Source organism: Rhinoraja longicauda, chromosome 34 (genome assembly GCF_053455715.1).
Source record: "Rhinoraja longicauda isolate Sanriku21f chromosome 34, sRhiLon1.1, whole genome shotgun sequence".
In the NCBI taxonomy this organism is placed as follows: domain Eukaryota; kingdom Metazoa; phylum Chordata; class Chondrichthyes; order Rajiformes; family Arhynchobatidae; genus Rhinoraja; species Rhinoraja longicauda.
In genome coordinates this window covers 16,986,311-17,000,606 of record NC_135986.1, presented here as the reverse complement: position 1 = coordinate 17,000,606, position 14,296 = coordinate 16,986,311, and the positions used below count along the sequence as shown (strand labels likewise).

At 50.9% G+C, this 14,296-nt stretch overlaps 1 protein-coding gene across 1 annotated transcript in view; it reads right to left on the bottom strand.

Moving 5' to 3' along the window:
- The window catches only part of LOC144609613 (pyruvate carboxylase, mitochondrial-like), a 328,348-nt gene extending 317,270 nt beyond the window's left edge, over positions 1-11,078 (bottom strand). Inside the window, exon 1 of the mRNA XM_078428112.1 lies at positions 10,949-11,078. The gene's annotated coding sequence lies outside the window, so the exon portion shown is untranslated. The remainder of the gene's footprint in view (positions 1-10,948) is intronic.
- Positions 11,079-14,296: the final 3,218 nt, after the last annotated feature.

Genomic DNA, 14,296 nt, shown 5'->3' with positions numbered 1-14,296 from the left:
AAGGCAAGGCAGCGCCTTTACCACCTCAGACAGCTGAGGAAATTTAGAGCCTCTCTGAGGATCCTTCAATGCTTCTACTCTGGGGCTGTAGAAAGCATCTTGTCCGGGAACATCTCAATCTTGGGAACAGCTCTGCCCAGGACAGGAAGGTTCTGCAGAGAGTAGTGCATTCGGCTGAACACACCATGGGAACTACACTCGCCCCCCTGCAGGACCTATACATGAGGAGGTGCAGATCCAGAGCCAACAACATTATGGGGGACCCCTACCCCCCAGCAACGGACTGTTCCAGCTGCTACGGTCAGGCAAACGCCTCCGCTGTCACGCTGTGAAAACAGAGAGGATGAGATGGAGTTTCTTCCCACAGGCCATCAGGACTGTTAACTCTCATATCAACAGGGGCTAATTTAATTTACTGTATTAATTTATTTTTTGTGTTAAAAAAAAATTCTATTTTGTTTTTGTAGTTTAGCACAATCCGCAGGCATTGCCACTTTCATTTCACTGCACATCTTGTGTATGTATGTGACAAATAAACTTGACTTGACTTGAGAGATATGAATGAAAGATATGCAAAAAGGTAACGTTGATAAAGGAAACAGGCCATTGTTAGCTGTTTGCTGGGTGAAAACGAGAAGCTTGGGGGTGGGGAAGGATGCAGAGAAAGGGAATGCAGTGGTTACTTAAAGTTAGAGCAATCAATATTCATGCCACTGGGTGGGAAGCTGCCCAAGCAAAATATGAGATGTGTTGTTTGCACATTCTCCCTGGGACTGCATGGGTTTCTCCTACGTGCTCCAGTTTCCTCCCACGTCCTAAAGATGTGCCGGTCTGTAAGTTCATTGCCCCTCGGTAAAAAATGTCCCTAATGTGTAGGGAGTGGATGCAAAAGTGGGATAACGTAAAACTAGTGTGAACGAGTGGGTGATCAATGATCGGCCTGGACTCGGTGGGCCGAAGAGCCTGTTTCCGTGTCGAATCTCTAAACTAAAACTAATAGACTGGAGCGGGAGTTACTGGGTCTGGTTTCTTGCTGTGAGCAACTGGCTGCTGGATTTTCTTCAGTACAGCAGGGATTACAGTTCAGAAATACTTCACTGAGTGCAATCTGTGGTTTGTCTCCCCTTGTTCTACACTTGCAAAGCTTTTCACTGTACCTCGGTACAGGTGACAGTCATACACCTACACCTACAACAGGTTCACACTGACTGCACACTTCATTTTCTCTCTTCTTCAGTAATTGCCTTTGCACTTTGTAAGAACACCTTGTGACGCACACTGAGACTGCGACAGGTCGTTCTCGGAGCAATCAAGCATTGTACTGATCGAACATAGAGTCTGAAGAAGGTTCCTGAGCAGAAACGTCACCTATCCATGTTATAGTCATAGAGTCATCCAGCACGGAAACAGGCCCTTCGGCCCAACTTCCCACGGTGACCATGATGCCCCATCTACACTAGTCCCACCTGCCTGCATTTGGCCCACACCCCTTAAACCTTCCTATCCATGTATCTGTCTAATGGATATGGACCAAAGGTGGGCAGATGGGACAAGTGTAGCTGGGACATGTTGGCTGGTGTGGCAAGTTGGGCCGAAGGGCTTGTTTCCATGATGTATGATTGGCTTCACGGTTCACAACTCTTCAAAACTCTTGTCTCCTACCTTTGGTCTTTGGCCATCTGTTGATCAATATACCCCCACCCCACACCACCCCTTGCCTTTGTTCAATGATTACCTGCCTTGCCTCTCCTCTCGCTTTATTACCCCCACTCCCCACTGAGTTACTCCAGCACTTTCTGGTTTGTTTTAGTTTCCAAACCAGCATCTACAGTGCCTTGTTTCTTCTTCTTCCCTTTACAGATCAATGTGAGCTTGTGTACATGGATCGTTGGTCGGCACGGTCTCGGTGGGCCGAAGGGCCTGTTTTTGCGCTATATTTCTAAAAAACTATAAAGCGCTCATCTCAGTATTTCTTAAACATTGAGAGTTGTGAAGCTGTGGAACTCTCTGCCTCAGAAGGCAGTGGAGGCCAATTCTCTGGATGCTTTCAAGAGAGAGTTAGATAGAGTTCTTAATGATAGCAGAGTCAGGGGATATGGGGAGAAGGCAGGAACGGGGTACTGATTGTGGATGATCAGCCATGATCATGGTGAATGTCGGTGCTGGCTCGAAGGGCTGAATGGCCTCCTCCTGCACCTATTGTCTATGGTCTACTCCTGGAAGACATAGCTTTGAAGTGAGAGGTGCAAAGTTTATCGGGGCAAGTCTGAAGAAGGGTTCCGACCCGAAACGTCACCTATCCTCATTCTCCAGAGATTCTGCCTGACCCATTGAGTTACTCCGGTACTTTGTCTCTCTTTTTGTTTGCAAACCAGCATCTGCAGTTCCTTGTTTCTACGTCTTCCGTTTACGGATCGATAGAATGATGCAAGCCTAGGTGTCAGTGAATATCAGGTACACACAGCAGGTTAATCGATCCTCGGTAGTTCAGCACGCATCTCAGATTCAGACTACGGCTCTATGTCGTTCACTGCAGTCGTGCCACCCAGGGCAGAAACAGGCCCTTTGGCCCATCTTCACCAGGCCCACCATCAGGCTCCTATGCATACTGATTCCATTTCCCAGCACTTGGTTCACAACGTTCTCTGCCTTAGTGATTCAAGTGGGGGCGGCAGGGTGGCATGGCAGTAGAGTTGCTGCCTCACAGCGCCACAGTCCCGGGCTCGCTCCTGACTACAGGTGCTTGTCTGTACGGAGTCTGCATGTTTGTCTGGGTTTACTCCGGGTGCTCCGGGTTCCTCTCACGTTCCAAAGACGTACAGGTTTGAAAGTTGATTGGCTTCTGTAAATTGTCCCTTGTGTGTAGGATGGATCTAGTGTACACGCATCGCTGGTCAGCGCAGACTCGGTGGGCTGAAAGGCCTTTTTACGTGCTGTCTTTTCTTTAGTTTAGAAATACAGCACAGAACCAGGCCCTTTGGCCTAATGAGCCCATGCCAATCGGTGATCACTAGCACTATCCTACACACGAGGTTCAATTTACAGTCTTTACCGAAGCCAATGTTTACCGTACAAACCTGTACGTCTTTGGAGTTTGGGAGGAAACCAGAGCAACCGGAAAAAACCCACGCAGTCACAGGGAGAATATACAAAACTTAGTACAGACAGCACCCGTAGTCAGGATCAAACCCAGGTCTCTGCCGCTATTAGGCAGCAACTCTACCGCCTGGCCACCGTTGAGCTGTACCTTTAAAAAAACTAACAAAAAGTTCTTCCTCGAATTCTTTCTAAATTGCTTACTCCTAGACAACGTAGCTTTGAAGTGAGAGGGGCAAAGTCTATTGGGACAAGTGTGAAGAAGGGTCCCGACCCGAAACGTCACCCTATCCATGTTCTCCAGAGATGCTGCCTGTCCCGTTGAGTTACGTAAAGCTCCCAACCAGAAACGTTCCCCAGAGTTGCCTGACCCGCTGAGTTACTCCAGCACTTTGTGACCCATTTAAAGGGGCCAGTCATTTTTATACACAGACAGTGGTGGGTGCCTGGAACACGCTTCTACGGTGGTGGTGGAAACAGATTGGATCGTGCCATTTAAGAGACTTTTAGCTCAGCACGTGGATATGCAGGGACTGGAGGGATACTGATTACATGCATGCAGAGGAGATTAACTCGCCTGCATCTCTCATTCCCTTTTCCCCTGACCCGTCTGAAGAAGGGTCACGACCCGAAATGTCACCCATTCCTTCCCTCCAGAGATGCTGCCTGACCTGCTGAGTTACACCAGCATTTTGTGAATAAACTGAAAGAAAGCATGCAGGTACAGCAGGCAGTGAAGAAAGCCAATGGAATGTTGGCCTTCATAACAAGAGGAGTTGAGTATAGGAGCAAAGAGGTCCTTCTGCAGTTGTACAGGGCCCTAGTGAGACCGCACCTGGAGTACTGTGTGCAGTTTTGGTCTCCAAATTTGAGGAAGGATGTTCTTGCTATTGAGGGCGTGCAGCGTAGGTTTACTAGGTTAATTCCCGGAATGGCGGCACTGTCATATGTTGAAAGACTGGAGCGACTAGGCTTGTATACACTGGAATTTAGGATGAGAGGGGATCTTATCGAAACGTATACGATTATTAAGGGGTAGGACACGTTAGAGGCAGGAAACATGTTCCCAATGTTGGGGGAGTCCAGAACAAGGGGCCACAGTTTAAGAATAAGGGGTAGGCCATTTATAACAGAGATGAGGAAAAACTTTTTCAGTCAGAGAGTTGTGAATCTGTGCAATTCTCTGCCTCAGAAGGCAGTGGAGGCCAATTCTCTGAATGCATTCAAGAGAGAGCTGGATAGAGCTCTTAAGGATAGCGGAGTCAGGGGGTATGGGGAGAAGGCAGGAACGGGGTACTGATTGAGAATGATCAGCCATGATCACATTGAATGGTAGTGCTGGCTCGAAGGGCCGAATGGCCTCCTCCTGCACCTATTGTTTATTGTCTATTATCTTTGTGGTGGTACCAACAGGGGTCTCGGTCTTGGGGGGGGGGGGGGGGGGCGGCGGGGGGATACTGGCCTGCAAAGTTGGCCATGGGAACGAATCCACCAGCTCCAGCCGGGCCGATGTTCCAGAGCCCCAGCCACGGGGGGCAAATTCGACCCGCCAATCGGCGTGGAAGTCGCGATGAGGTCGAGATCAACCACCTCGACCAGCCCAGGCGACACATTTGAGGGGGACCTCCAATGGGGATTTCATAAGATCATAAGTGATGGGAGTTAAATTAGCCCATTCGGCCCATCCAGTCTACTCCGCCATTCTATCTCTCCCTCGTAACCTCATCTCTCCCTCGTAACCCCATTCTCCTGCCTTTTCCCCATAACCTCGGACACCCGAAGGTAGACACAAAATGCTGGAGTAACTCAGTGGGATAGGCAGCGTCTCTGGAGAGAAGGAATGGGTGACGTTTCGGTTTCAATGTGAAGGGTCTCGACCCGAAACATCACCCATTCCTCTCCAGAGATGCTGCCTGTCCCACAGTTACTCCAGCACTTTGTATCTCCCTTCGATTTAAACCAGCATCTGCAGTTCTTTCCTACATCTCTGATACCCGTACTAATCAGGAATCGATCTATCTATGCCTTAAAAATATCCATTGACTTGGCCGCCACAGCCTTCTGTGGCAATGAATTCCACAGATTCACCACCCCCTGACTAAAGAAATTTCTCCTCATCTCCTTCCTTAAAGAATGTCCTTTAATTCTGAGGCTATGACCTCTAGTCCTAGACTCTCCCATTTCAAGTACGCTCTCAGAATTTTATCCGGGGTGTGGGACCAACAGTTGCCGGAAAATCAGTGATGGACCTGTACTGCAACCAGTTCTGAGCACAGATCTAGATTTTTAGATTTAGATTTAGAGATACAGCGCGGAAACAGGCCCTTCGGCCCACCGAGTCCACGCCGCCCAGCGATCCCCGCACATTAACACTATCCTACACACACTAGGGACAATTTTTACATTTACCCAGTCAATTAACCTACATACCTGTACGTCTTTGGAGTGTGGCAGGAAACCAAAGATCTCGGAGAAAACCCACGCAGGTCACGGGGAGAACGTACAAACTCTGTTAATTCCCGGAATGGCGGGACTGTCATATGTTGAAAGACTGGAGCGACTAGATTTGTATACACTGGAATTTAGAAGGATGAGAGGGGATCTTATCGAAACGTATAAGATTATTAAGGGGTTGGACATGTTAGAGGCAGGAAACATGTTCCCAATGTTGGGGGAGTCCAGAACCAGGGACCACAGTTTAAGAATAAGGGGTAGGCCATTTAGAACAGAGATGAGGAAAAACTTTTTTAGTCAGAGAGTTGTGAATCTGTGGAATTCTCTGCTTCAGAGGGCAGTGGAGGCCAATTTTCTGAATACATTCAAGAGAGAGCTAGATAGAGCTCTTAAGGATAGCGGAGTCAGGGGGTATGGGGAGAAAGCAGGAACGGGGTACTGATTGAGAATGATCAGCCATGATCACATTGAATGGCGGTGCTGGCTCAAAGGGCCGAATGGCCTCCTCCTGCACCTATTGTCTATTGTCTATTGTCATGCTTTCCCTCTCAACTCCATTCTCTTGCCCTCTCCCGTAACCTTTACTAATCAAGAACCTATCAATCTCTGTTTTAAAAGACGGATGGCAGTGGAGGCCAAGACATAGGGTATTCTTAAAGCAGAGATTGATAGGTTTTTGATTATGAAGGGTGTCATACAGGGAGAAGGCAGGAGAATGGGGTTGAGAGGGAAAAAAATAGATCAGCCATGACTGATTGGCGGAGTAGACTCGATGAGCTGAATGGCCTAAATCTACTCCTATGACTTACGATCATGAAAAATACCCAAAGACTTGGCATCCCCAGCCGTCTGTGGCAATAAATTCCACAGATTCACCACACTCTGGCTCTAGAAATTCCTCTTTGTCTTATTTCTGAAGGTACGTCCTTTAATTTTTAGGCTGGGCCCTCTAGTCCTAGACTTTCCCTCTAGTGGAAACATCCTCTGCACAATCATTCTATTCAGGCCAATCAATTTAGTTAATCAAAACTATCTTATCTACCTATGCTGCCACCTTCAGGGATCTTTGGATTTGTACACAACGTCCTCAATACTTGGAAGGTCATGTTGTAGTTGAATAAGACGTTGGTAGGCCCCATTTAGAGTATTGTGTTCAGTTCTGGGCACCATGTTACAGGAAAAATGTTGCCAAGCTGGAAAGGATGCAGGGAAGATTTACGAGGATGTTGTGTATAAACATCCACTCCACATCCACTCTATCTGGGCCTTTCATTATCCAATATGGCTCAATGAGACCTCATTCTTCAAAACTAAACAGAGGACGGTGAGTGCACTGAAGGGGGTGGCGGTGGAGGCAAATATAATCATGGCATATTAGAGGCTTTGAGATTGGCACTTGGATGTGTAGGGAATGGAGGGATATGGTGTCACATGGATGCAGAGGAGATTAGCTTAACCTGACATCATGTGTGGTCCGAGCGTTGTGGGCTGAAGGGCCTGATCCTGTGCTGTACCCCTCTCAGCTGTACCTGGCCTGCTGAGTACTTGTAGTGCAATCTCCTTTACATAGGGTCATAGTCATACAGCCCATTTGCCCACACCGGCCAACATGCCCCAGCATAGTCCCACCTGCCTGCGTTTGGCCCATATCCGTCTAAACCTACTCTATCCTTGTACCTGTCTAAATGTTTCTTAAACATTGCAATAGTACCTGCCTCATCTACCTCCTGCAGCAGCTCAGTCCATACACCCACCACCCTTTGTGTAAAAAGGTTACCCCTCAGGTTCCTATTAAATCTTTCCCCCCTCACCTTAAATCTATGTCCTCTGGTTCTCGATTCCCCAACTCGCGGCAAGATCTTTTTATTCGATCTGTTCCTCACACAATTTTGTACCCCTCTATCAGATCACCTGCACTCCAAGGAATAGAGCCCTAGCCTGCTCGACCTCTCCCTATAGCTCAGGCCCTCGAGTCCTGGTAACATCCTCGTAAATCTTCTCTGCACCCTTTCCAGCTTGACAACATCTTCTCTGTAAAATAGTGCCCAAAACTGAACACAAACGTCTGAAATAACTGCAACAGACCCCCCCCCCCCCCCCCAATCCCCTCCACCCCCATCCCCCAACCCTGCTAACTTCTGTATTCGGATTAAACAGGAAAGCAGTCTCAGGCAGCAGACAGGGATCAATGTTGAAGCAAATGCAGTTGTGGCAGAGGCTTTGGTTACTCGGTGCTTGATGGGGTGGGGGTTTGAAGTTACAATCCGATCAGATCTAGCACAACCCAGAAGACAACGGGGAGAAAGGCGACACTTTCATGTAAAAGTTTCGCAACAACACTTTCCCAAATGATTCACTGAAGATTGATTTTTTTTTAAACAGCAGAATCAAGCCAGCCCACGTTGCAGAACCTAATCCAGGAATATAATTAAACCAATGTGTAATTATACGAGGCAGTTACTTAAACCAAACTAAAAACGAACTAAATAAGACCAGGGTTGACCGGAGTCTGCATAATGACATTTTATCATAAAAAAATAGGTGTAGGAGAAGGCCATTCGGCCCTTCGAGCCAGCACTGCCACATCATCGCCAGAACTGCAGCAAATTTCAAACCATTGCAGCAGCAGAACTAAAGATGAGATCAAAACTGCACTGGATTTGAATTAGGTCTGAGAAAGTGCCTGGACGAGTCCAGGTCGGTTCAGCACCAGACTGGTTGATCCAAACCTGGACTGCAGCCCAATCTGCACCGGGAGCAGATTATGGAGCAAGAGCACACCATGTGCCTGAAGGCAGCATAACCCGAGCCCGGGGAGGCGGATTCCAGCAGCAGTCCTGGACCGACCGCACAGAGACTGAGAGCCGGGGGGGACCAGCTCTGCACCGCACCGGGACCTGGATCAGGACCCAGGACCAGCTCACACCTGCACTGGGACCGGGAGCCAAGGAGCCAACTCCAGATGCACAGCCCGACTCCAGCACCACACAGAGGCCACAGACCGAGAGGCAGGAGGCAGTACCGGACCAGCCCCGCAATGGGACATGGACTGGGAGCCAAGACCACACCAGTCTTGCACAAGATTCCAGACCAGAGACCTGGAGCCGACTCCAACTGCACAGTCCCACTCCAGATGCACGGTCCAATTCCAGCGCCACACAGCCAGGGGCCACACACCTGGACCACCCCAGACGTGCACTGGGACCGGGACCCGGAGCCGACTCCAGATGCACAGTCCCACTCTAATTGCACAGTCCCATTCCAACTGCACAGTCCCACTCCAGATGCACAGTCCCACTCCAGATGCACAGTCCCACTCCAACTGCACAGTCCCACTCCAGATGCACAGTCCTACTCCAGATGCACAGTCCCAATCCAACTGCACAGTCCCACTCCAACTGCAGAGTCCCACCCCAGATGCACAGTCCTACTCCAGATGCACAGTCACAATCCAACTGCACAGTCCCACACCACAGTCACAATCCAACTGCACATTCCGATTCCAGCGCCACACAGCCAGGGGCCACACACCTGGACCACCCCAGACGTGCACTGGGACTGGGACCCGGAGTCGACTCCAGATGTGCAGTCCAACTCCAGATGCACTCCACTGTCCCACTGCAGATGCACAGTCCGATTCCAGTGCCACACAGCCAGGGGCCACACACCTGGACCACCCCAGACGTGCACTGGGACCGGGACCCGGAGCCGACTCCAGATGCACAGTCCCACTCCAGATGCTCAGTCGCACTCCAGATGCACAGTCCCACTCCAGATGCACAGTCCCACTCTAGATGCACAGTCCCACTCCAACTGCACAGTCCCACTCCAGATGCGCAGTCCCACTCCAGATGCACAGTCCACTTTCCCACTCCAGATGCACAGTCCGACTCCAGATGTACAGTCCCACTCTAATTGCACAGTCCCACTCCAGGCCCACAATCCCATTCAGATGCACTGTCCCACTCCAGGTGCACAGTCCCACTCCAGGTGCACAGTCCCACTCCAGGTGCACAGTCCCACTCCAGGTGCACAGTCCCACTCCAGGTGCACAGTCCCACTCCAGGTGCACAGTCCCACTCCAGGTGCACAGTCCCACTCCAGGTGCACAGTCCCACTCCAGGTGCACAGTCCCACTCCAGGTGCACAGTCCCACTCCAGGTGCACAGTCCCACTCCAGGTGCACAGTCCCACTTTAATTGCACAGTCCCACTCCAGGTGCACAGACCCACTCCAGATGCACAGTCCCACTCCAGATGCACAACCCCACTGCAGATGCACAGACCCACTCCAGATCCACAATCACATTCAGATGCACAGTCCCACACCAACTGCACAATTCCACACTAATTGCACAATCCAACTTCAGATGCACTGTCCCACTCCAGATGCATAGTCAGACTCCAAATGCACGATCCCATTCAGATGCACAGCCCCACTCCAGATGCACAGTCCACTGTCCCACTCCAGATGCACAGTCCACTGTCCCACTCCAGATGCACAGTCCACTGTCCCACTCCAGATGCACAGTCCGACTCCAGATGCACATTCCCACTCCAGATGCACAGTCCCACACCAACTGCACAATTCCACACTAATTGCACAATCCGACTCCAGATGCACTGTCCCACTCCAGATGCATAGTCAGACTCCAAATGCACAGTCCCACTCTAATTGCACAGTCCCATTCCAGATGCACAGTCCCACTCCAGATGCACAGTCCCACTCTAATTGCACAGTCCCACTCCAGATGCACAGTCCCCCTCCAGATGCACATTCCGATTCCAGCGCCACACACCAGGACCACCCCAACGTGCACTGGGACCGGGACCCGGAGCCGACTCCAGATGCTCAGTCCCACTCCAGGTCCACAATCCCATTCAGATGCACAGCCCCACTCCAGGTGCAGTCCCACTCCAGATGCTCAGTCCCACTCCAGGTCCACAATCCCATTCAGATGCACAGCCCCACTCCAGATGCACAGTCCCACTCCAGATGCACAGCCCCACTCCAGATGTACAGTCCCACTACAGGTCCACAATCCCATTCAGATGCACAGTCCCACTCCAGGTGCACAGTCCCACTCTAATTGCACAGTCCCACTGCAGATGCACAGTCCGATTCCATTCGCCACACAGCCAGCCAGGGGCCACACACCTGGACCACCCCAGACGTGCACTGGGACCGGGACCCGGAGCCCGGAGCCGACTCCAGATGCAGCACCTGAGTGACTGTGACCCCCCCACCACATCATCCCCAGCTGATGTCCTGTCCCCGGCCGTGCCGTGCCGTGCCGTGGGTTACGGAGTGCCGAGCCCTGTGTGTGTGTGCCGGCCGGAGCCGCCTGCCTGAGCCTGGGGTGACAGCCCGACGCCGGGCTGATGATGTCCGCACTTACCCTCAGCTCAACCTCGCCGCCGCCGCCGCCGCTCCCACCGTCCGCTCCGCGTGCAGCCTGGTCCCGCCCCGCCCCGCCCCATTGGTGCGTGCCGCCGTCAGTCAGCGCGGGGGCGGGGCGGCTCCAAGCGCACGTGACGCGAAGCCTTCAAACGGGCTGGCGGTTTAAAGAGCTCGCGCCCGCGTCCCCAGCGATCCCGCCCCCCCTTCCTCGTGCCCCTCTAGCTCCGCCCCCACCGCGCCACGCCGTCCCAGCTCACGCCCCCCATGCGACATCGGCCCCGCCCCAATAGCATCATGTAATCCCACCCCACCTCGTGCCTCTCTCGCACCCCGCCCCACCGCGCCACGCATCCCAGCCCACTGCGCCATCGGTCCCGCTCCCGCTGCGTCATATGATCCCGCCCCCTCCCCTCTCGAGCCCCCTGTAGCCCCCACCGAACACATGTCTTAGCCACGCCCCATTGCGCAATCGGTCCCGCTCTCTAGCGTCATGTGATCCCGCCCCCTCTCCGTGTGCCACTGTTCCCCGTCACACGCCATTGGTCCCGCCCACCTCCAGCGTCATATGATCCCGCCCCCTCTCCCCGTGTGCCACTGCTCCCCGTTAAACGTCACTGGTCCCGCCCACCTACAGCGTCATATGATCCCGCCCCCCCTCCCCGTGTGCCACTGTTTCCCCCGTCATACGTCACTGGTCCGGCCCCCCTGCGTCATTGATTTCAACCCCCCCCTCCAGCGTCATTGGCCCCGCTCCCACCTCATGCGTCACTGATCGCGCCCCTCCCCTCCCCGCGCACGCATCACTGGTCCAGCCCAAAGATACTAGAGGAGCAAGATGGACCACTCCGTCGAAATCGTCTCCACTGAAGTGCAGTACGCAAAGGAGCGGAACGGCCGCCATCTTAGTAGGCAAATCCCGCCGTTCGCTCTGTCTCTCGCAGTGTAATCAGTGTTGTGGGGGAACAGTATGTGTGATGATACTATAAAAATGCAGAATATATCTCATCTATCAACGCACAGATTTTTGTTATTTTTCTTTTTAAATGTTGCTGCAAGTTTCTGCCTACTAAAATGGCGCCGTGACGTACAACGGTTTTTATGGTCGAGTGGTCTATCTTGTTCCTCTAGTATCTTTGGTCCAGTCGACATCCCACCTCTAGTTCTGGTTCTGTTTGATTACTGCCCCAACAACTCATAAGTGGTTATCTTGCGCAGGTCTCGGAGTGGGTCGAGTCGTGATTACATTTTGAAGTGGGCCTTTTTGACCAAGTTGAGGAGATCTAGTTGCTCAATCCCCTTTTGAAATGATTTAACATCGGGAGCAGCACGTGTGTTGGGTGGTAACATATTCCATTATCGTCTTTGGGTAAGGGGAATATTGCCAGTAAGTTTATTGAAATTTAGCGAGTTGATGATGTATTTTGCCTTGTTTCATGGCAGTTGGTGCTCTGGGATGACGCAAGATTTGATGGCATGATTTTGTGAATAGACAATAGGTGCAGGAGGAGGCCATTCGGCCCCTCGAGCCAGCACCACCATTCAATGTGATCATGGCTGATCATTCTCAATCAGTACCCCGTTCCTGCCTTCTCCCCATATCCCCTGACTCCGCTATCCTTAATAATAATAATAATAAAAATGCATTACATATGTATAGCGCTTTTCTAAAAACTCAAAGACGCTTTACAGGGTTTACTAAAACATATAAAATAAATAAATAAGTAAACGAACAGAAAAGGAAAAATAAGGTGAGGTGACAGTCAGTGGTTGAAGGCAGTGTTGAACGTGGTGAGTGAGGAGGAGTCTGATGGTTTGAGGTAGAGAGTTCCAGAGGGTGGGAGCAGCGATGGAGAAAGCCCTGTCCCCCCAGGATCTGAGTTTGGTCCGGATGGGGGGGGGGGGGGGGGGGACGACAGGAGGTTAGCAGCAGCAGAGCAGAGGGTACGGGTGGGAGTGTGTCTGTGGAGGAGGTCATGAGGAGGATTTTGTACTGGATTCTCTGGGGGATGGGGAGCCAGTGGAGCTTGTAAAGGACAGGGGTGATATGGTCACAGGTCGGGGAGTGGGTGGGTAGACGGGCAGCGGAGTTCTGGATGTATTGGAGTTTATTGATGATTTTTGAGGGTGAACCATAGAGGAGACTGTTAAGAGCTCTATCTAGCTCTCTCTTGAATGTATTCAGAGAATTGGCCTCCACTGCCTTCTGAGGCAGAGAATTCCACAGATTCACAACTCTGACTGAAAAAGTTTTTCCTCCTCTCCGTTCAAAATGGCCTACCTCTTATTCTTAAACTGTGGCCCCTCGTTCTGGACTCCCCCAACATTGGGAACATGTTTCTTGCCTCTAACGTGTCCAACCCCTTAATAATCTTATATGTTACGATAAGATCCCCTCTCATCCTTCAAAATTCCAGTGTATACAAGCCTAGTCGCTCCAGTCTTTCAACATATGACAGTCCCGCCATTCCGGGAATTAACCTAGTAATCCTACGCTGCACGCCCTTGTAAATTGCAATAAGTCTTAGCCTGATTCTGCAGAGCTCAAGGATATCCCATCCGAGAGAAGTCAGCACATTATTCACACTCGATTTGCACTTGTAGTCTTTACATACAAAGCGAGTTGCTCGGTGTTGTACTTTCTCCAGGGTGATCTTGTTGTTGTTGTGGAAAGGATCCCACCCGGCTCCACAATACTCCAATTTGCGCCCGACCAAGGACTTGTAGGCGTTCTCTTTAACGGATGTACTACATGCGTGAACATTTCTTTTAAGAAGGCCGAGAGTTCTATTTGCTTTGTTTGACACTTGACTAATATGCGTCGCCGAACTTAAATCTTTGCTTAATTCGACTCCTAAATATGGGTGATGGTCGACAGCAAGCAATGTATGGCTGCCCATGTTGTATTCCAATAAAAGTGGTTTAGTCTTGTGTGAGCCATGCATGGCATGACATATAGTTGTACTGAATGACATCTGCCAGGATTGCACCCGCTCCGTGCTTCGCATCACTGGTCCAGCGTACATCCCACTTCTGACACCATGTAAGAAGCATTATAAGAAAATAACTGCAGATGCTGGTACAAATCGAAGATATTTATTCACAAAATGCTGGAGTAACTCAGCAAGTCATCATAAAAAGCACTTTATTATAATAGATACAGAGACCATGGCATAAACCTCTGCAAGGTTTTGCATCGTAGCCCCAAATAAAATCTAATCAGCAGCACACCGCCGATGGCATAGTGGAAGACCCGACATGGATCAGGGATCGGGTCGTCAAGAGGAAAACCAGATATCGATCAGATCAGCAATAGCCATTGATCCACACAGCCGCCTCGTCCCACGCG